This window comes from Narcine bancroftii, chromosome 2 (assembly GCF_036971445.1).
Source record: "Narcine bancroftii isolate sNarBan1 chromosome 2, sNarBan1.hap1, whole genome shotgun sequence".
Lineage (NCBI taxonomy): Eukaryota > Metazoa > Chordata > Chondrichthyes > Torpediniformes > Narcinidae > Narcine > Narcine bancroftii.
Window position 1 is genome coordinate 72,325,961 of NC_091470.1, and position 21,055 is coordinate 72,347,015.

General features: G+C 40.4%; 1 long non-coding RNA gene across 3 annotated transcripts in view; it reads left to right on the top strand.

The window, feature by feature from the left end:
• Positions 1–20,772, top strand: part of LOC138752378 (uncharacterized) — a 98,264-nt gene extending 77,492 nt beyond the window's left edge. For 2 of the 3 annotated variants that reach the window (XR_011350576.1, XR_011350577.1), the window contains one exon: positions 20,232–20,772. This is a non-coding gene — a long non-coding RNA (uncharacterized lncRNA). Of the gene's footprint in view, positions 1–4,045; positions 4,875–20,231 lie in introns of those variants that run through there. The other variant, XR_011350580.1, reaches the window with a different exon arrangement.
• The last annotated feature ends 283 nt before the right edge of the window (positions 20,773–21,055 follow it).

Below are 21,055 nucleotides of genomic sequence, written 5' to 3' on the forward strand. Positions count from 1 at the left end.
ATAAAGGAATGTACATTTTTCTTTTTTTGTCTTTTACTGTATCCTACACAAATCCAGCTGCATTCTAATGTGACAATGAAAGACATGATCAAGTTTTCTGCGTAACAAAGTGTGGTGATACCTCAGTGCACCACATAAAGTCTTTGATTACAATGAGAAAAATATAGTTTGTCAGCTTCCTTGATTCTCTATCTTCCTGGGGGAGGGGTAGTGGTGGGGGGGGAGGGGAGAGTCTTCTCCAACACTGTCCGGGCTCTGCCACTGACTGCCCTGGTTGGACTTACCAAATTGCCACCAAGAAAGAGTAAATCTGACACAAAATGCTTTGTGAAATATGACATCAAAAGAATATAGAATGAAGGACATTTAATGCCCTCTATATTATGTCCCAAAGATCTTCCATCATAACTCAGAAACCTAATACAAGGTTGTCATTAAGTTAATTATAATTTCTCATTAGATACCTCCTACTTTGGCTTCTTTGTTCCTAATGTATCTGCTTTTTTTTTAATGACTCCAACTATGTATGTATGTGAGCAGTAGTTAGAAAGGCACAACAATGAATCCATGCCCTGAGGATTCTCAGGAAAATCAAAATGCAGGAGAAATTACTAGCATCCTTCTGTCGCTGCTCCATCAAGAGTGTGCTGGCCTACTGCAGTCCAATGCGGTTTGCCAGCTGCTCTGTGGCAGACAAAAGGAACCCTCAGAGGGTCATCAGTATGGCCCAGATGATTATCAGCTGCTCACTGTCCTCTTTGGAGGATTTATTCAGATCTCGTTGCCTTAGTAGAGCAGCCAAAATCCTGAAAGACCCTTACCACCCTGCTCATGATCTGTTTGACCTGCTGCCCTCCGGTAGAAGTTATAGGTCCATTAAATCACGGACAAACAGACTTAAAAACAGTCTTTACCTCAGACCTATACGTGAACTGAATACTGCCAAACAATGAATATTGCTGTGTTTTATCGTGTTGTTGTTTTAATATTTTATTTGAGATATATGTGCACCTTCAGGATGTGCACTCAATTTTGGGGTACTTGTGCAATGATAATGAAAGTTATCTAATCTTATATTCTGAATCAGATAATGTCCCCTTTTTATGTCACCAATTCAATGCAGATTTATACCTGAAACTGCTAAACTTATTCCATAGGTTATCTTCACAGAAATGATATTATCGGGTTTCTTTCCACATAAAAACATAAATCTCTTTTACACAAAACATAAATACTTCTCAATGAAAAATTATTGGAACTTGCTCCACAAAATGACCCAGACAAGGCAAAGCCTTGTGGGCAAAAGGCACAGCAAAGCTTTTTCAGGGAAACAGCCTCAACATTTTGAGCTAATTTCTTTGGAAAGAATTCTATTTGCACGAACACCCAATTTCAGAAATCTCTGCATTGACATGTGGAGGACAAAAGAGATATATTCAACCCACATGTTTGTACCAACAGTCAAAAGCTGAAATGCACAAAGCAAGTTTGCAATTCCAAGCAGTAAATAAGTGAGTTGAATTATTCATTTTGTTTGGATCAAGTAATATTTTTCCAGAAATCACTTAATGTTTTTCAGTGAACGTTGCAGAAAGTATGACCGTGATCAGAGCCTGATAGTTTGTAAACTTAATAGCAGTCAGACAGTCAAATTGGCCCCGCACAGAAAGCAATTCAAATATGACTTTTCACCTTTTCAATTTGCTTCCAGTTAATGTTCTTTTTAGCCTCAGCAATCTTTTCACTTTGCTTGACGTCAAACATCCACTTTGGCCAGAAAAACCACATACATAGTTACAATGTAAAATTTGTCCCTTTAATTCACACTGTGCCTAGACCCTCCAAGTTTGCATCTGTGTTTTTGTGGTCAGCAGTGTCTTTTGAGCATTCATTTTGTTAATTAACAGGCTCTCCCACAAGAATTCAACAACACCATCCAAAACCACAAGCTCTGTGTTCAGGATTGTTTCTCTGACAATTCAAGCACAGTGAGTGGAAAAAAGTTAAAGTAACCATTGATTGCTGTATTCCCCCGTTATATCTAAAATTAGTTTCAAAACTCAAGAATGTCAAAAGTCTCTGAATGGAAAATGCTAGAAGAGATGTTGGTGTTTGTTGAAAACTCTCCAAAGAGTTTTCTTTCCTCAATTTGCAGGCTTTTGTCTCATTTAATTTTCACTCCCACCTGACCCTGACCCTCTGCATTTGGATTCTTGACTTCCTGTGGGAAAGTCCAGATCAGTAACACCACTTCCAAGACCATCACACTGAGCACAAGGATTCCTCGCAGGGCTGCGTGCTTAGTCCACTGCTGTTCACTCTGCTGACCCACGACTGAGCAGTTAAACACAGCTCAAACCACATCATTAAGTTTGCTGACGACATGACCGTGGTGGGCCTTATTAGTAAGAATGAGGAGTCAGCGTACAGAGATGAGGCGCAGTTGCCAACAGACTGGTGCAAAGCCAACAACCTGTATCTGAATTTTTTTTCATAACTTTATTTATTTGTTCAACAAGGTTATTACATACAGTGGGAAAAAGATACATATTGTGAACAATAAAAAAAATTAATATAAAAAGGGAAAAAAAAAGAAAAAAAAAACAAACCCCCCCCCCTCCCTCTCTCAGTCAGCTCTCTTTAGGAGAGCCAAAAAGAAAAAAAAAACTAAAATATAAACTAAAAGATATTCACTAAAATCTAATTTAAGTAAATTTAAATGTAAATATTCTGAATATTAAGAAAAAAGAATAATTATCATGTAAAACATATGTAATTTTTTCCATTAACAAACAAGTTTTCATCTCATTATACCATCTGTTAATATCAATCACATTAGCATTTTTTCCATGTACTTGCTATACATTTTTTGCTAAATATACAAAAGCAATCTAAAATTTATCTAGTCCCAAATCTTTCAAAGGTTTCAACTTACCCAACAAAAATATTGTCGGGTCTAAAAATATTTTAATCTTATACAAATGTTCCAAAAACAGTTGAATTGCTTTCCAAAAAGATTGTATATGTACACATAACCAAACAGCATGAAAAAAAAGTTCCAACCGAATTATCACATCTAAAGCAAGAATCTGATTCACTAAAATCATATCTTAAAATATGAGCCATATTAACATGGCAATGAAACTCACACCTGAACAGAATGGTCATAGAGTGTCTTACTCCTAAACTGGAATACCTCCCATCGACATTTTTGTCCAAAGTATGTAACTTCTGAACACAGCACAATATAATGCCACTTGCAAATTTGACTTCAATTGACCGGGTTTAGTGGAGGACATGCCACAATATTTACTACTTTGTCAAACAAAGCTTCTTTCAGATCAATAAGAAACAACTCTATTTCTTTGGTTGTGATGAGTCAAATTTTATATAAATACAACATGAAGATAAGTTTTGTTATTTTTCAGGAAACTGTTGACTGGAATGCTGAATGTGTGCCAATTATTTTTCCTTTCAATACCCTTATCTGTTACAAAGAGTTGGGAAGTCGTAAGTAATTATTTTTAGCTTATACCACATTTGTCTTAAGGATTCATTTACACACTCAGGAACCCACAATGACAGGACCGAAAAGATTGTAGCCTCTGGAACAGAAATCCTTGGACACTGACATAAAAATGTCCCTTAAACTTTGCCATTTGTGTTCCAAACACATATGGCGCAGTAATATTTGGTGGTTTGGTACTCATCACTGCACTCTTAAATTTATCTGTAAGTGGTAAGCGAGATGGTTACCCTTTTCACATCCTGCTGAGAACAGTGGCCTTTAGTCAAGTATTTTAAAATAAACCAAGTAATGTTTACCAAAACAAATGCTTCAGTTTCAGTCCAAACACCTCAAAAGTACAAATTCTGGTCATTGTAAAGGATTCCACGTTACAAGCTCAAAATAAAAGGAGGTTGTTTTAAATTGTATTTAACTTGCTTGTGGTTATATCACCTTGCAAATAAACTACATTCTGTGAATAATATATTTGTGTTTTTAATGTGCACATAATCAATATTGTTTTAAATTTACTTTCAGAACATAGGCATGGCTATCGAGGCAGGTGTCTGTCACTCAATTGTTGCCCTTCGAAAAGCAATGATGAACTACCTCACTGAACTGTTACAGTGCGTTTGTTTTTAAGTAGAAAGTTGCAAGAGTTTGACCTCGAGACAATGACGACGCTGATATATATCTAAGACGAGATGGAATGTGTCCTGAAGGTTCACTCGAAGATGATAGCATTCTTATAAGCCTGCAGGCTTTGTAATTCTAGGTGGTGGAGGTCATGAGTATGAGAGGTCTTGTCAAATTAAATATATATTTTTTGGATTAAGATTTCTTTGAACACTGGTGTATTCTAAGTGCTTAAGTGATAAGCAGCAATATTAGTATAAAGAGATATTTTTCAAAGGTGAAAGCAGCATCTAATTTGTAACGATAAACCAGACACATCAATCTCATGACTCACTGGGCAAAACAACAAATTGCCAACTTGAAGGTGGATGGCCTACAACATCCCTTTGATGCAAGCAAAGTTACAAGGTTCCTTCACCCCATCTCCTCCAACCCGCATCTCACATCAATAATATGTGAAATATGTAAAAGTAATTGTACAGTGGTTGAATGAGTGTTGTGCATTCAAGTGAATTCAGGAAATGAGGTGAAAATTGGTTGTGTCTCTGATCCTATACAAACAGGTTTCAATTCATTGCCATTCAAGGAAATGAAATTCATGAGAGAGATGGCGGCTGGCTCATCTGATAATATGCTAAATAATCAAAGCTCAATGTAACAACAAAATCAAATGCAGGTGACCCCTGTGTTATGGGGGTGCGGTGAGGGAGGTGCTGAATTCCCAGAAAACAATCCACGTCACAAATTTTCTGCAAAGTCGCATCACCTGCCCATATCATGGAACATGAGTTGAAGAAAAATAAATGTGTTTTTTTTCCTCACTTAAATTAAATGAGTGTGAAATTTATTCCATATCTCAGATTTTTGGGTAGGGATTTGTGAATCCTGTAAGTGTAAATTACTCAAAAGGTGAGTCACCTGTAATACCTATTTTAGACCAGGACACACTGAGCTTCAACAGCTTTAACAAAAGAGTTCACAGAGGTTAAAGAGGTTGGGCAGGGTTTGATAGGTGTCGAGCAGCATTTGTAATGCATGTGCCAGGTAATTGCCATCTCCAAAAAAAGAGAATCTAAGCAATGACCCTTTAATGTCAGCAGTATTACTATTGTTACAGCCTGGTAAGGTTTCCTTCGACAAGGGTATGGTCTGGCTATCATAACCTAACTCACCCAAACCTTTCCATCATTTACAAACCAAAGGTCAGAATAATGAAATACTCTCCACCTTCCTGAATGAGTACAGCTCCAAAAATCCTCATTGAACTCAAACACCATTATAGACAAAGCAGCTCATTCGATTACAGCTCTGCCAATTGACCAGAAACATTGACTCCCATACTATCAGTGCATTATGCCTGCAGTGTACATCAGCTCCAATATCTGTTGTCGGAAATCACCAAGACTTCCTTGGAACATATCCTAAACCTGTAAACTCTGGGACTTGAAACTGCAAAGAGAGCGGATGTAGAGAAACGCAACTATTTCCAACTCATAACAATTTGAGCAAGATATTGTCATTGGGTCTAATTAAAACTAAACAGTAATTTAGATACACAGACTGCCTTAGTTCAAAGAGCAATTCATGGCCATATTATTTGGAGCAATTAGAGATGTAATAAATGTCCAAGTCCCATGAATGATAAATAAAAGATGGAAACATTTCTCATCATGAAATAAATCAGTGTATGATGAAGAAGCAGACAGAACCAGTCTGAAACTATTCCTCGTCAGGGCAATGGCTGGCTTCAAGCCAGTGAGTTAAATGGGCAAGGCAGATAAGGATGTGTATAAGGAATTTACAGTGAACCAGAAAGGACATGACTCAGGCCTGCTACTTGGTCTGGTTTTTCACTAGTGATTCACAGAATATAATGAGAAAAACAACACCAAACAAGTGTGCTAAAATCAATAGTCGGAAAAACTGTCAGATATTAAAGGTTCCATTATGGTCACATAATACTACATTAAGAATGTAACATACATGAAATTCTTTAACTTGTGTCTACCGTCAGGCAGACAGAGAGTCACCACTTTGTCCAGCGCCCCTCACAGAAACCTTGATGTTCCTAGGCGGTCTCCCCTCCAAGTACTGAGCCTGCTTAGCTTTTGAGATCAGACCATCTCAGCCGTATTCAGGCTATTTAGGTGCTGTTTCAAGATGTTGATCTAAAATGACTGTTTAACTGGAAACATGGTCTACAGCTGAGCAAACCAATCCAGTTGTCAGAGCACAAAAACTGGAGAAACTGGGTGTACGAAATTCCTAGGGTCTCTCAGCCAGCCATGCCATCTAATCTGTTGACTCTTTCCAGAATTGTTACATTTTAATTTAAGGCAAATGAAACATTTCCACATCAAACTAAATTGAGAAGCAACCCTAAAGTCAACATTAAAAGTATAGCCATGTATCACTGATGTTACAAGTTTACATCCCCCAAGAGGAGTCACTTGTTTGAAATCCATGAAGAGGGTTCACCTGGAATCATCGAGTCATATTTGAATAATTTCCACCTTCAAAACTGACTTGGCCATTGAAGGTAATGTGGAAGGGTGTTATTCTTATTGAAACTTTGTGAGGATATTGAGAAAAGTTGTCAAAGGATCAGTTGAAAACATGGCAGAGAAAAAGCAGACTTTGTTTAATCTACAGGTGCTGCACTTTGGGAGGTCAAATGTAAGTTTCCAGTAAATGGCAAGACCCTTAGCAGATATATACAGAGGGATCTTGGAGTACAATTGGGTCTAGAGCAGCGATTCTCAACCTTCCCTTCCCACCCACATACCACCTCAAGCAATTGCAGAGCACCTATAGCATGGGGAATACTTAAAGTGGTATGTGACTGGAAAGAAAAAGATTGAGAAAACCATGAATGAGTTATTTCCTAAAAATATATATGCAAAATTAAGTTTGCAAAATAGAAGAATCTGAGGTAATTATCAGATGACATCTGTGAAAATGACTGAAGGAAGTATATACAACTTTTCTGTGCATGTGCAGTACGTAATTCCATTCAGCAAAAGAAAGCATAGAACACTACAGCACAGTACAGCCATTCAGCCCTCAATTTTGTGCTGACCCATATATTCCATAAAAATAATGTACTAAACCTCCCTACCCTGTAACATCCATGTGCCTGTCTAAGAGTCTCTTAAACTTCCCTAATGTTTCAGCCTCCTCCACCATTCCCAGCAAGGCACTCCAGGCACCCACAACTCTCTGTGTAGAAACCTTACCCTGATATCTCCCCTAAACTTCCCTCCTTTAACTTTATACATATGTCATCTGGTATTTGCTGATTCTGCCCTGGGAAACAGGTGCTAGCTGTCCATCCTCTTATAATCTTGCAGACCTCTATTAAGTCTCCTCTCATCTTTCTACACTCCAAAAACTCCAAGCTCTGCTAACCTTGCCTCCTAAGACATATTTTCCAATCCAGACAAAGTCCTGGTAAGTCTCCTCTGCACCCTCTTCATAGCTTCCACATCCTTCCTATAATGAGGAGACCAGAACTAAACACAATAATTTAAGCGTGGTCTCACCAGAGATTTGTAGAGTTGCAACATGACCTCTTGGCTCTTGAACTCAATCCCTCTGTTAATGAAGCCCAGCATCCCATAGGCCTTCTTAACTACCCTATCAACCTGTGTGGTAACTTTGAGGGATCCATAGATTTGGACCCCAGGGTCACATTATTCATCCACACTCTTAAATAACTGACCATTGACCCTGTACCCAGCCTTCTGGCTTGGGCTACCAAAATGCAGCACCTCACACTTATTCGGATTGAACTCCATTTGCCTCTTTTCCCTTCCAATTCTGCATCCTGTCTATATCCTTTTGAAAGTAAAGGCAAAAGGAGCAATGCATTGCTGTAGTGAGAGCATAACAACATCCTCCAGCCAATCACCAGAGGCCTGCTGAAGCACTAACTCAGGATTGGGGTTAGTGCAGCAACTAGCTGGTCTCATACTAGTTGGTTAAGGTCAGTAAATTTCATATCCTGCGAACAGCTCCGCAAGCTTCTGATACAATGCCAATAGTCCATCTATCAATCAGGACTCAGCTCCAACTTTCAGTTGCTTCACTTGAATACCATTGTAAATGTTTCACTGCATTTCACAGCTTGCATCCAATACTAGACATTCAACCATGCCAGTGACTTCACCCAAATTTGATGCACACACAGATAGAAACACTTGCCTCCCAACTGGAGGCATTCAACTGTATACAATTACATGCAGGTGACCTCGCATGACCAAACCTCAGGGGAAATGTGTAAGACTAAAAGCATTAAAACTACTAATTCTCAACTTACCGGTCACCCGAAACCTCTTCAATTTTGAAAGTTGCAGATAATGGACCTTCTCTTTGATACCAGGATGGAATAGTTACTATAATGGTGTGTACAATGCTGTCACCGTGCCAGATCTGGATTTGAATCTGGTGCTGACTGTCTTCCCATATCTATGTGGGTTTCCTCCGGGTGTTCCAGTTTTCTTACACATTCCAAGCTTGTAAAGGGTTAGTAGGTTGACTGGTCACATGGGAATATTTGGGCAGTGTGGGCTTGTGTTCTAGAAGGGCCTGTTACTGTGTTGTATCTCCTAATTAAAACTAAACTCTCATGTTATTCCAACTCCACCGTCATCTATTTTTCCTTTCAGATAATGAACAATGTAACTTACGTGGAGAATGCAGAGGATCAAGGCAAATTCTGATTCAGTTCCACATTCATAGTCATCAACTCAGATATTGGCACTAGAGAGGATAGCAGATTGGTGAGTGATGAGGCATTAGGCATGAATAGAGTGTGGACACAGTAAGGGAAACACAAGTGCTAACTTAACATAGGGCAAGACCTATTGACAAGAACATGTGAGGACATTGTGGGCAGCCTGTAGAGGACAATTGACAATTTGACAATGAGGTGCTCAAAACTTGCAAAAAGAACTTACAAAATTGCAACCAAGTAATATTACCATGTAGGGGCGGCGACACTGCTAACTGAAGAATCGCACAACTAGACGGGTTGAGCTCAATGAGCAAAAACTGATTTATTGCAGGCTGCCTGGCTGGTCTTATACTCCCAGCCCAGACCTGGCTGAGAACCGCATTGGGGGGCCCCGACATCACCAGGAGGTCACGTGGGTCCCCAAGCGGGGCCTTCTGAGCCTGGTGCCGAGGTCGGGAGGAAACCCCCGACTGTGCCATTTTGGCTGGCTGCCCCACCATGTGCGTGACAAGTAGGGTCAGTTCGCCTGCCTAATGGTGTACCGCCACACAGCACCACCCCCCCCCACCCCAGAACTGGCGCCAATGTCCTTTTTGGCCAGGCAGCCTCGCTTCTTGGGTTGGGCCCCAACTACTGGTTCGGTGGGGTCGAGGTGGGCTGGCTTTAACCTGTCCACTGTAAACAGTTCCCTCTTATCACCAATGTCCAGTGTGAAAGTGGATCCTGAATGCTGGATGACTTTGTACAGCCCCTCGTATGGTTTTTGTAGAGATGCTGTGGACGGGCCCCGCCTGATAAAAATGTACTCTGCGGAATTCAGCTCGCTGGGGACGTGAGAGGCCCGTGTGCCATGTCTGGGCGGCAGTGGGGGTGTGAAGGAGTCCAACTGGGCCCGGAGGCAGGGAAATAGACCATGCAGTGACTGCTGGGGGTTGTGAGATGCATTGACGAACTCACTGGGTAGGGCTAGCAGTGCACCGTAGACCAGCTCAGCTGATGATGCCTGTAGGTCTTCTTTGGGTGCCAAATGGATGTCCAGGAGCACCTAAGGCAGCTCGTCCAACCAGTCAAGGCCGGTGAGGTGGGCCATCAGTGCTGACTTAAGATGGCAGTGCAATCGCTCGACTAGCTCATTGGCCTGTGGGTGATAGGCTGTGGTGTGATGTAGCTCAATCCCCAACCTGTTGACGAGCTGTGCCGAGCGCAGCAGTGAACTGGGTGCCCTGATCACTGTTGAGGTGGATCAGGACACTGAACCAGGAAACCCAACCATTCAAAAGTGCTCAGAAGCAGGAGTCCGAGGAGGCATCTGGCATCGGGATTGCCTCAGGCCAACGAGTGGTGCTGTCTACCACTGTGAAAAGGTAACAGTTACCTCGGGAAACGGGTAAGGGTCCGACAATGTCCACCTGGATGTGGCTGAACCATTCCCGAACATGTTCGAAATCTTGAACGGGCATTCTGGTGTGCCTGTGTACCTTGGAAAGCTGGCAATGGATGCAGGTTCTGGCCCAGTCCACAATCTGCTTCCAAAGCCCATGCCAGATGAAATGTTCTGCCACCATACAGACCGTGGACCTGATGGAAGGGTGAGAAAGGTCATGGATATGGTGGAAAACTTGCGTGTGCCACTGCTGGGGAACCACTGGACGCGGGATGCCCATGGAGACATCGCACAGGACAGTGCCCTCACCGTGAGGAGTCAGGAGGTCCTGGAACCGCAGGCCCATGATGGCAGTCCTGAAGGTCCGCATCGCCTCTTCCTGGGCGAACTGGTCAAAGTTGGGTGTCAGCACGCAAATGGCCAGTCATGAGAATGCATCGGCAACCACGTTGTCTTTTCTCGCCTTGTGCCGAATTTTGGTGGTGAACTCCAATACAAAGGAGAGGTGACGCTGTTGACAGGCTGACCAGGGATCTCTTGCCATAGCGAGCACCTGAGTGAGGGGTTTGTGGTCAGTAAAAATGGTGAAAGGCCTCCCCTCCAAGAAATAGTGGAAATGATGCAAAGCCAGGTACATGCCCAGCAGCTCATGATCGAAAGCGCTATACTTGCGCTCTGGCGGGCGAAGAAGTCGGCTAAGGAATGCCAGTGGTTTCCACTGTCTGTTCACCTGCTGCTCCAGGACGGTGCCAATGGCTGTGGCAGAGGCATTGATGGAGAGCACCATATGCAGGTCGGTGCGTGGGTGGACGAGCATGGTAGCCCTCGCGAAGACATCTTTCGTGGCTTTGAATGCCCTGCTGGCCTCTGGAGTCCAGGCAAATGTCTTGTCTTCGGCCGCGATGAGGGTGAAGAACAGCTGCATGATGAATGAAGCGGTTATAGAAATTGACCATACTCACAAACTCCTGTAGCCCCTTGAGGTCGTCCAGGCGTGGGAACTCCTGACTGCAGCAACCTTTGTAGCGGCAGGTGTAGCTTCTTCGGCCATGATGGCATGGCCCAGGAACTACATGGACTCTTTCCCAAACTGGCATTTGGCCATATTGATCATTAGGCCAAAGTCGGCCAGTCGGGAGAAGAGGGTGCGCAGGTGAGACTTGTGTTGTGCCCAGTCTCTGCTGGCGACAAGGATGTCATCCAGGTAAATGAATTCGAAATTCAAATCCCCTCCCACTGTGACCATGAGGTGCTGGAAGGTCTAGGCAACGTTCTTGAGCCCAAATAGCATGCATAGGAACTCGAACAAGCTGAAGGGGGTGATGATGGCCATTTTGGGTATGTCCTCAGGGTGCACTGGGATTTGGTGATACCCACGCACCAGGTCAACCTTGGAGAATACCCTCGTGCCATGCAGGTTGGCCATAAAATCCTGGATGTGAGAGATCGGGTAACAGTCAGGTACTGTTGCGTCATTAAGCCATCGATAATCTCCGCAGGGGCGCCAGCCACCAGAGGCTTTCAGGACCAGGTGGAGTGGTGGGGCCCAAGGACTTTCAAAGCGTTAAATGATCCCCAATTCCTGCAGATGTGAGAACTCTTCCTTCGCTATCTGGAGCTTATCCAGCAGGAGCCGGCATGCCTTGGCATGGATCAGCAGGCCTTGGGTGGGGATGTAATGAAACACCCCGTGGTGTGGTGAGGCGGCGGAGTACTGTGGCTTGAGGGGGGATGGGAACTTGTCCAGGTTATGCTGAAACTCATCCTTGGGCGTGCTGACCGTGGCCATCTGCGGCTGCTCTGTGCGGATGGATTGGAAGGTACGGGCATCTACCAGTCGCCTACCTTGACTGTCGACAAGGAGTCTGTGGGCGAGGACGAAGTCGGCACCCAGGATTGCAGTTGGGAGGAACGAAACTGTGAACCTCCACGAGAACATGCACTGGCTGATCTGGAAGTGGACGGTCTTGACTCCATACATTTGGCTGCACGGAGGGGAGGTCCTCGAGGCCAGTTCTGGGACTCAATGACTGTGGCCGGGATGACGCTGATCTGGGCCCCAGTGTTAACGAGGAAGTGTCGGCCGCTGACTGAATCTCGCAGGTAGAGAAGGCTGTAAAGAAGGCTGTGTTCTTGGCCAGCCGCTGCAGCCATTAACAGCTGCCGGCCTGCTCGTTTCCCTGGAACAAGCAGGGCTGACGACACTTCCGAGCCTTGGCTCCCCAATGCTGGTGGAAGAAGCAGAGGCCTGAAGTGGATGGCTTGCTTCTGGCTACACTCTTTGAGGCCCCTGCAGGGGCCAGGTGTTCCACTGCAGCGCTAGAGGAAGGCTTGGCGTGGTCATGCCCGTGACTCATAACCTGCTGAACTGCTGAGCCCTCCGGGAATCATTCGAGACGTAGCTTCTGAGCCTTTTGAATGACCTTCCTAGGGTCGGCGAAGCTCTCCTGGGGCAGTAAGGGCCGGATGTCTTCAGGCAGAAAGTCGAGGAAGATGCACTCGAAGAGTGGGCAGTTGGTGTGACCACCCATGAGCATGAGGATCTTGTCCATCAACTCGATTGGAGTTCTGTCCCCCAAGGCATCAAGGCGCAGCATCTGAACGGCACGCTGGTGCCTGGAGAGGCCGAGGGAGCCGGTGAGCACCCGCTTGATGGTCCCGTACTTATCTTCCGTGGGTGGGTGCTGAACGAGGTGCAGCACTCGTTTGGTGGTGGCCTGGTCCAAGACAGTGACCACATGGTAAAACTTGGTCGATTCCGATGAAATCTGGCCGAGGTGAAACTGAACTGAACCAGGTCTCCGGCTCCTGAACCCAGAAGTCAGGAAGCTTGATGACTACAGCGTTGATCGAAGGGTCGTTCATGTCAGGTTCAAAGACATTTGAACCTGTCGGGGTCACCATTGTAGCAGCAGCTATACTGCTAACTGAAGGATCGCACAACCAGACGGGTTGAGTTCAGTGAGCAAAACTGATTTATTGCAGGCTGCCTGGCTGGTCTTATACTCCCAGCCCGGACCTGGCTGAGAACCGTGCTAGGGGTCCTCGACATCACCAGGGTCGCCAAATGAGGGCTTTTGAGCTCGGTGCCGAGGTCGGGAGGAAACCCCTGACAGCGCCATTTTGGCCGTCTGCCCCACCGCGTGTGTGACAAGCGGGGCCGGTTTGCCTGCCTAATGGCGTACCACCACAACCATTTGATAAATACAATATTAATACTTCAATAAGCCAATTTGTTTCTGTAAGGGTGGAGGGAAAGGTAAGCTACATGAACCTCATTGAATTTCCCCACCTGAGTACACCTTGTATCCTTGATTCTCTCAGTGCTTTCTCCAGTGTTAAATAAACCACCGATTAGATAGCTGAAGTAAAACACTGGGATGTTTCCTTGTTGTGTTTGACCTGAAGTCATGAGATTTTAAGGAGGCCTGAATCAGCGTTGAGGACTCCTAAAGCTTTACCTCATCTTACCTGATGTATATATACTATTCCTCTTGTGAATCAGCCTGCCGAAAGGGAAAGACCATACCAAGGAATGATGAGAATGACTCTCCCATTCTTGGGGTTATTGTTATATTCATGAAGAAGATTTAGCAACGTTGATTGGTAAAGGAATATTTGTGACGTCTCAAAGTCTACCTGGATACCTGGTGATCTGTCCAGTTTTATTTATGGAACTTAAGTGCTGCAATTTGATACAAGAAGACACTTGTTCTGTTCTTTCAGAAGACAGTTAAAGAAAAACCTATTCTGAATGGCATAAAAGTCAGACCAGATAAAGCAATAATTTTCCTCTCTGAAGGACCAAAAGTTTTAAAAATATTTCTGGGATTTATTGATATGAGTTTATTTTTTAATACTAAGTTATTTAATTAACTGAATTTAAATTTCCTATTTGCTGCAATAAGATTTGAATTCACACATCTGGATCATTAGCCCACTCCAGTCCATTTAAACACTAGGCTGATGTTCCCATCATTACTTTAGTGACCATATGAGTTAGCAGGAAAGAATTCTCTGTTCACATGCAATCATACTCACAATTTGGTAAAATAGATAACCGTAGAGGCAATCCAAGAATCCAAGAAATAAACACGTGGCCATTTGTTGTGTGAGAAGTGGAGATCATAAAATTATTTGATGAAACAGGAGAATTTATTTTCTCAAAGTGAACACCTACAAACTCCCTGGGATAATATTTTCATATATTTAATGTTCCAACTGTATTAAATTAGCTAAAATCTGTTAGATTAAGTCATCCTCACAATATGTAAGCAAATTCCAATGACTTAGACAACAGTTGGTTAGGCCAAGACTCAAATTAAATCTTAAAATTATTAACAGAAGGCTCTAGTTTGAAATTTCTATCAAATTCAAAAACAGTCTATCACTTCAAACCCAGAATATATTGGATCCATTGCCAAACATATTATTACTGCCCCTACTCACTGATCTCTATCACACTGATGGGCCCAGGATGAAAGCACTGCTGTATCCTTTGTATCTGCTCCCCTGATGTGTCATGCCCTGGTCATAAGAAATCTCTCAATCCACATCATTTATCTATATCAAGCAGTCATTCTTACAACAATGTTTGTGGGATCTTGCTGTGCCTGCATTGATTACCCTATTTCCTAAATTGCCACAGCAACTATAATTCAGAAGCACATTATTGGACACCTGAAAATTATGAATGGCTTTATGCTATATAATTTACTGGAATATTGGTGAGAGTTTCAACTATTATAGGTTTGCTGAATTGGACATTAGTTTGATTGGTCAGGTGGGTGTAAGGATGTGAAAATGCACAATTGTGCACCTTTCAGTTTTATAATTATATCATCATAAATAGCAATTTGCCACAGCCTATGCTGTTTGTAATATATACTCAACCAGTTCTACAGGATCACCCTGATGAATTGCGTTCTCCATACAGTTACCTCAGACAGAAATTTGATGGAATCTTCCCTGTCTTTGGTATTACTGAAATTATTGCTGTCTTACATGAATCTGGCAAGTTTTGTGTTTCTTCTACCTGGTTCATTACTTCCAGGACAGAAGGAATTAATAACTCTTTAAATGTTTTATAGAATTCTATTGGGAATCCAACCTCCCCAGGCATTTTATTGTTCGGCAGCTTTTTTAATATATCCTGTATTTCCTCTATTTCAAATGGTTTTATCAGCTTGTTTTGCTCCTCTTCTTGCAATTTTGGCAGTTCAATTTTAGCTAAAAACTCTTCTATTTTGTCTTCTTTCTCCTCCTTCTCAGTTTGGTGTAATTGTTCATAAAATTCCTTAAAGTTCTCATTAATCTCCATTGGATTATATGTAATTTGTTTGTCCTTTTTCCTTGAAGCCAATACAGTTCTTTTAGCTTGTTCTGGTTTAAGTTGCCAGGCTAATATTTTGTATGTTTTTACTCCTAGCTCATAATACTTTTGCTTTATTTTCATTATGTTCTTCTCCACCTTATACGTTTGTAATGTTTTGTATTTTATTTTTTTGTCCGCCAATTCTCTTCTTTTTGTTATATCTTCCCTTGTTGCTAGTTCTTTTTCTGTACTTATTATCTCCCCTTCCAACTGTTCTACTTTCCGATTGTAGTCCTTTTTCATCTTGGTTACATAACTTATTATATGCCCTCTAATGAAGGCTTTCATTGCATCCCATAATATAAATTTGTCTTTCACTGATTCCGTATTTATTTCAAAGTACATTTTAACTTGGCGTTCAATAAATTCTCTAAATTCCTGTCTTTTAAGTAGCATGGAGTTTAATCTCCATCTATATGTTCTTGGTGGGATGTCCTCCAGGTCTATTGGTAATAACAGGGGTGAGTGATTAGATAGCAATCTAGCTTAATATTCTGTTTTCCTAACTCTCCCTTGAATATGGGCTGACAACAAAAACATATCAATCCTTGAGTATGTTTTATTCCTACTCAAATAATATGAGTATTCCTTCTCGCATGGGTGCTGCCTCCTCCATATATCCATAAGTTTCATTTCCTGCATTGATTTAACCATACATGTGGCCACTTTGTTTTTTCTGCTAGTCTTTTGTCTAATTTTATTCAACATTGGGTCCAAATTAAGGTTAAAATCCCCTCCTATCAATATATTTCCATGCATATCTACAATCTTCAAAAAAAAATCTCGCATAAACTTTTGATTCTCTTCATTAGGTGCATATATATTGATCAAATTCCAGAATTCTGAATATATCTGACACTTTATCATTACATACCTCCCTGCTGGATCTATTATTTCCTCCTCTATTTTGATTGGTACATTTTTATTTATTAATAAAGCTACTCCTCTGGCTTTTGAATTATATGATGCTGCCGCTCCATGCCCTACCCAGTCTCTCCTTAATTTATTACGTTCCATTTCAGTTAGATGCATTTCCTGCACAAATGCTATGTCTATTTTTTTCTTTTTTCAGGAAATTTAATAGTCTTTTTCATTTAATTTGGTTATGTATTATTTAATATTTATAGTCATATAGTTCAACATGGCCATCTCATATTCTGTTTACACCGCATTTCTGCTTCCTCACCACCACCTTTCCCTTTTTCCCCATTTTCATCTCTCAGTTTTCCCTTTTTGAACTCAATGTATGACAACACTTTTAAAACATAAAATACTTCAACAACTACCACATCTAAAATTCACTTAACCCCAAATGTCATCCCCCGCCCTCTGAATTGCCCCTTGTCCCTTGCCAGGCAACCACAACTCCCCTCTCCATTTGGATTGCGAACCCGCTCACAAGCATCAACTGATTTGGCAGTGACTGTTATTCTCTCCCACCCAACCCCCCTCCAGAAAACTTTTATCTTCACATATAACAAAGCTCACCCTCTTTTTTTTTCCCTTACTTCCTTTCTTCCCTTTTCATTCCCTTCTTTAGTTCTTACTTATACGTTATTTTTACATCTTTATATGTATTTTGTAATCATTCTTTGTTCTTATTACATCCCTTCATCTCTCCTTTTGTCCTGCAGGCATTCTGCAAATTCTCGTGCTTTCTCTGGATCCGAAAACAGTCTGTTTTGCTCCCACTGGATAAATATTTTAAGCATAGCTGGATATCTTAACATAAATTTATAGCTTTTTTCCATAGGATCAATTTTGCTATGTTAAACTCCTTCCTCTTCTTTAGGATTCAAAACTTATGTCTGGGTAAAAAAAAATTTTTTGACCCTTCTATTCCAATGGTTTTTTGTCTTCTCTAATTTTATTCCTTGCCCTCTCCAGTATATTTTCTCTTGTCTTGTATCTCAGAAATTTTACTAAAACGGATCTTGGTTTTTGTTGTATCTGTGGTTTCGGGGCTAGTGTTCTGTGTGCCCTTTCTATTTCCATTCCTTCCTGTATTTCTGGCATTCCCAGGACCTTTGGGATCCATTCTTTTATAAATTCTTTCATATTTGTGCCTTCTTCATCTTCCTTTAGGCTCACTATCTTTATGTTGTTTTGCCTACTATAATTTTCCATTATATCAATCTTCTGAGCTAACATCATATAGACCAATATCTCTACTTAACTCAGATTATAAGATAATAGCAAAATTATTAGCAAACAGATTGGTCAACTGTGTACCAAAAATAGTAAAACTAGATCAAACTGGATTTATTAAGAAAAGATGAACAGCGGATAATGTCTGTAAATTTATTAATTTAATTTATGCAGTTCAAGGAAATAAGATGCCAACAGTGGCTGTTGCTTTAGACACAGAAAAAGCCTTTGACAGGGTAGAATGGAATTATTTATTCAAAGTATTACAGAGGTTCAACCTACCAGAAAAATATATTAATTGGATTAAAGCATTATATAATGGACCATTGGCGAAGGTCACAGTAAATGGATATGTATTGAACCAATTTAAATTAAGTAGGTCATCTAGGCAGGGATGTCCACTATCTCCCTCACTGTTCGCTTTTGCAATAGAACCATTGGCAGAACTGATAAGAACAGAAAATAAAATAAAAGGGATAAAAATAAAGGAGAAGGAGTATAAAATCAGTTTATTTGCAAATGACATCATAGTATACTTAACAGAACCAGAATTATCAATAAAAGAACTACATAAGAAATTGACGGAATATGGAGAAATACCGGAATACAAGATCAACACAAATAAAAGTGAAGCGATGCCAATGAGTAATGCGGATTATACAGAATTTTAAAAATAATCACCATTTAAATGGCAAACACAAGCAATACGATACCTAGGTATAAGATTAGATAATAATTTAAGCCACCTGTACAAATTAAATTATCAGCCAATAATGAAGAAATTACTGGATGACTGAGAACATTAGAAAGAATAACCACTAACATTGATAGGGAGGGTAAATTGCATTAAAATGAATGTCTTCCCAAGGATACAATACTTATTTCAATTGTTACCAATTCCCTTAACAGAGAAATTCTTCAATGAACTAAAGAGAATAATAAGGAAATTCTTATGGAAAGGGGGGAAACCGAGGATAGCATGAGATAAATTAACAGAGTGGTACAAACAGGGCAGTTTGCAATTACCAAACTTTAAAAATTATAGAGCAGCACAATTAAGGTATTTATCAGATTTTTATCAGACAAGGGAAAAACCAGATTCGACTAAGACAGAGCTAGATAAAATAGGGGAGAAGGTACCAGAACATATACTTTATAAGTGGAATGAAAAGCTGGTGCAATATAAAAGCTCACCAGTACTGCATCATTTACTCAATATATGGAAGAATATTCACTTAGAAAGGAAAAAATCAAATTATCAAATACCAAAATTATTATTGACAAAAAATCAACTTATCCCTTTTATAATAGATAACCTTTCCTTTAGAGAATGGGAGAGAAAAGAAATTAAAAGAATATAAAATTGTTTTTTGGGAAATAATTTATTAACATTTGAACAAATGAAGTACAAATATGGAATAACTCATGGTACAATGTTTGCATACCATCAACTGAAAGCCTACTTAAAGGATAAATTGGGAAACAGACTGAGATTACCAGAAGGAAGGAGCTTTGAATATGTGATTACAGAAACAATGATAATAAAAAGATTTATAATGAACATGTACATCAAGCTGCAAGAGAAGGAAAAAGATGAAATAAGCCAAAAACCCAAACAAAAGTGGGAAAAAGATTTAAACATAAAGATAAAAAATGAAATATTGGAAAAGTTATGCTCAGGAACTATGAAGAATATAATAAACACAAGGTTACGCATGATACAGTATAATTGGCTACATAGGTGATATATCGCGCCCCAAAAGTTAAATAAATGGGATCCAACATTATACAAGAAGGAAATGGGAACAACAGTACATGCAATTTGGGCATGTGAGAAAGTGAAAAAATTTTGGGAAGATCTAAATCAGGTATTAAATAAAATCACAAAAAGCAACATACCAAAAAACCCAGAGATCTTTCTTCTAAGCAATAGAAGAAGTAAGGAATTAGACCTCAAACTGGATGAATCACAAAAAAGATTTTTTATGATAGCCTTAGCTGTAGCAAAAAAATGTATTATGTCAACTTGGAAATCAGAAGAGAGCCTGAGAGTACAGCAATGGTACATGGAAATGAATAAATGTATTCCATTGGAAAAAATAACATATAATTTAAAAAATAAAGTCACATTATTTGAACAAATTTGGGAACCATACATGGAACAGAGAGGGTTTGCCTTGGACCTCCACCCCCTAAAATGATAAGAAGACAAAATGACTTGATCCAGTGTGTAACAGTAGATGACACATTTTTCTTGTTTATTTTCATTGTGTGATGACATTGTTTAATGGTTTTATTGTATTGTATATGTTGAACGTTTAATGGGTTTGAAGGGGGGTGGGAAGGGGGAAAAAAGGGGAGAAAATGCCACTGTGTATATTTAAGAGGGAAATGTTTGTATGTATTTTGATTGCTATGGTTCACAGTGTGAATTTTTTTTTAAAAGACAGAAATTTAATGATGGACTTTCAACAGGAGCAGCTGCAAGATGTAAAGAGAAATGTTAATATCGACTTCCTAAGAGGTTGGCCAAGAAACCAGTCGACGAGGTCCCATTGTCCACTTCTTCCAGGCATTGTTCACTATAATTTTCAACTGGACAGAATTGATTTCAAAAGAGCTTGTATTTTCATTTTCTTGCAATTTTCCGTGTTTTCCAAGTTCAGTCAGATTAGCAGATCCAAAGTTTTTCATTTATCCTGTAGAAGAAACTTACTGATCCATATTTTCTGAAGACATGCTGGTGGTTCGACAGAGTCCAACAGTCGCTATGTTAACTGATTGTGATTCGCCTAGCAGTTACACCAGGGAAAATGTTGAAGCGATGCCAAGTTACAGGTGAAGCTACTTCAGCAGACACATTAATTTCTCCAGCAGCAAAGGAGATGGGTCAAATATAGGCATACTATTTTTTAATTAATTTGGTTACTCACATGGAGTTAATCATTGTAATATTTAAATATTTTGTGTTTAAATTAATTTCAACATCTTTAGGATATTCCAAAATATCAGTAGCATTATACAAATAAAATATTTATATTTTGCCTTATTTTACATTCTATGCTTAATTCTTCACAACCACCCTCCAATGACACTAGACAACATTTTTTTAAAAGGTTTTCTTTCTGAAAAAAAATGAGGATTATAATAAACAACTTCAAACTGAGCGCAAAGAAAATTTCAGATTTTATGTATCATGTGGGAAGTTGGAAAAAAAGTAGATGACATTTTATTGAATTTAGCATGTTTAATCGCATAATGATGCTGACG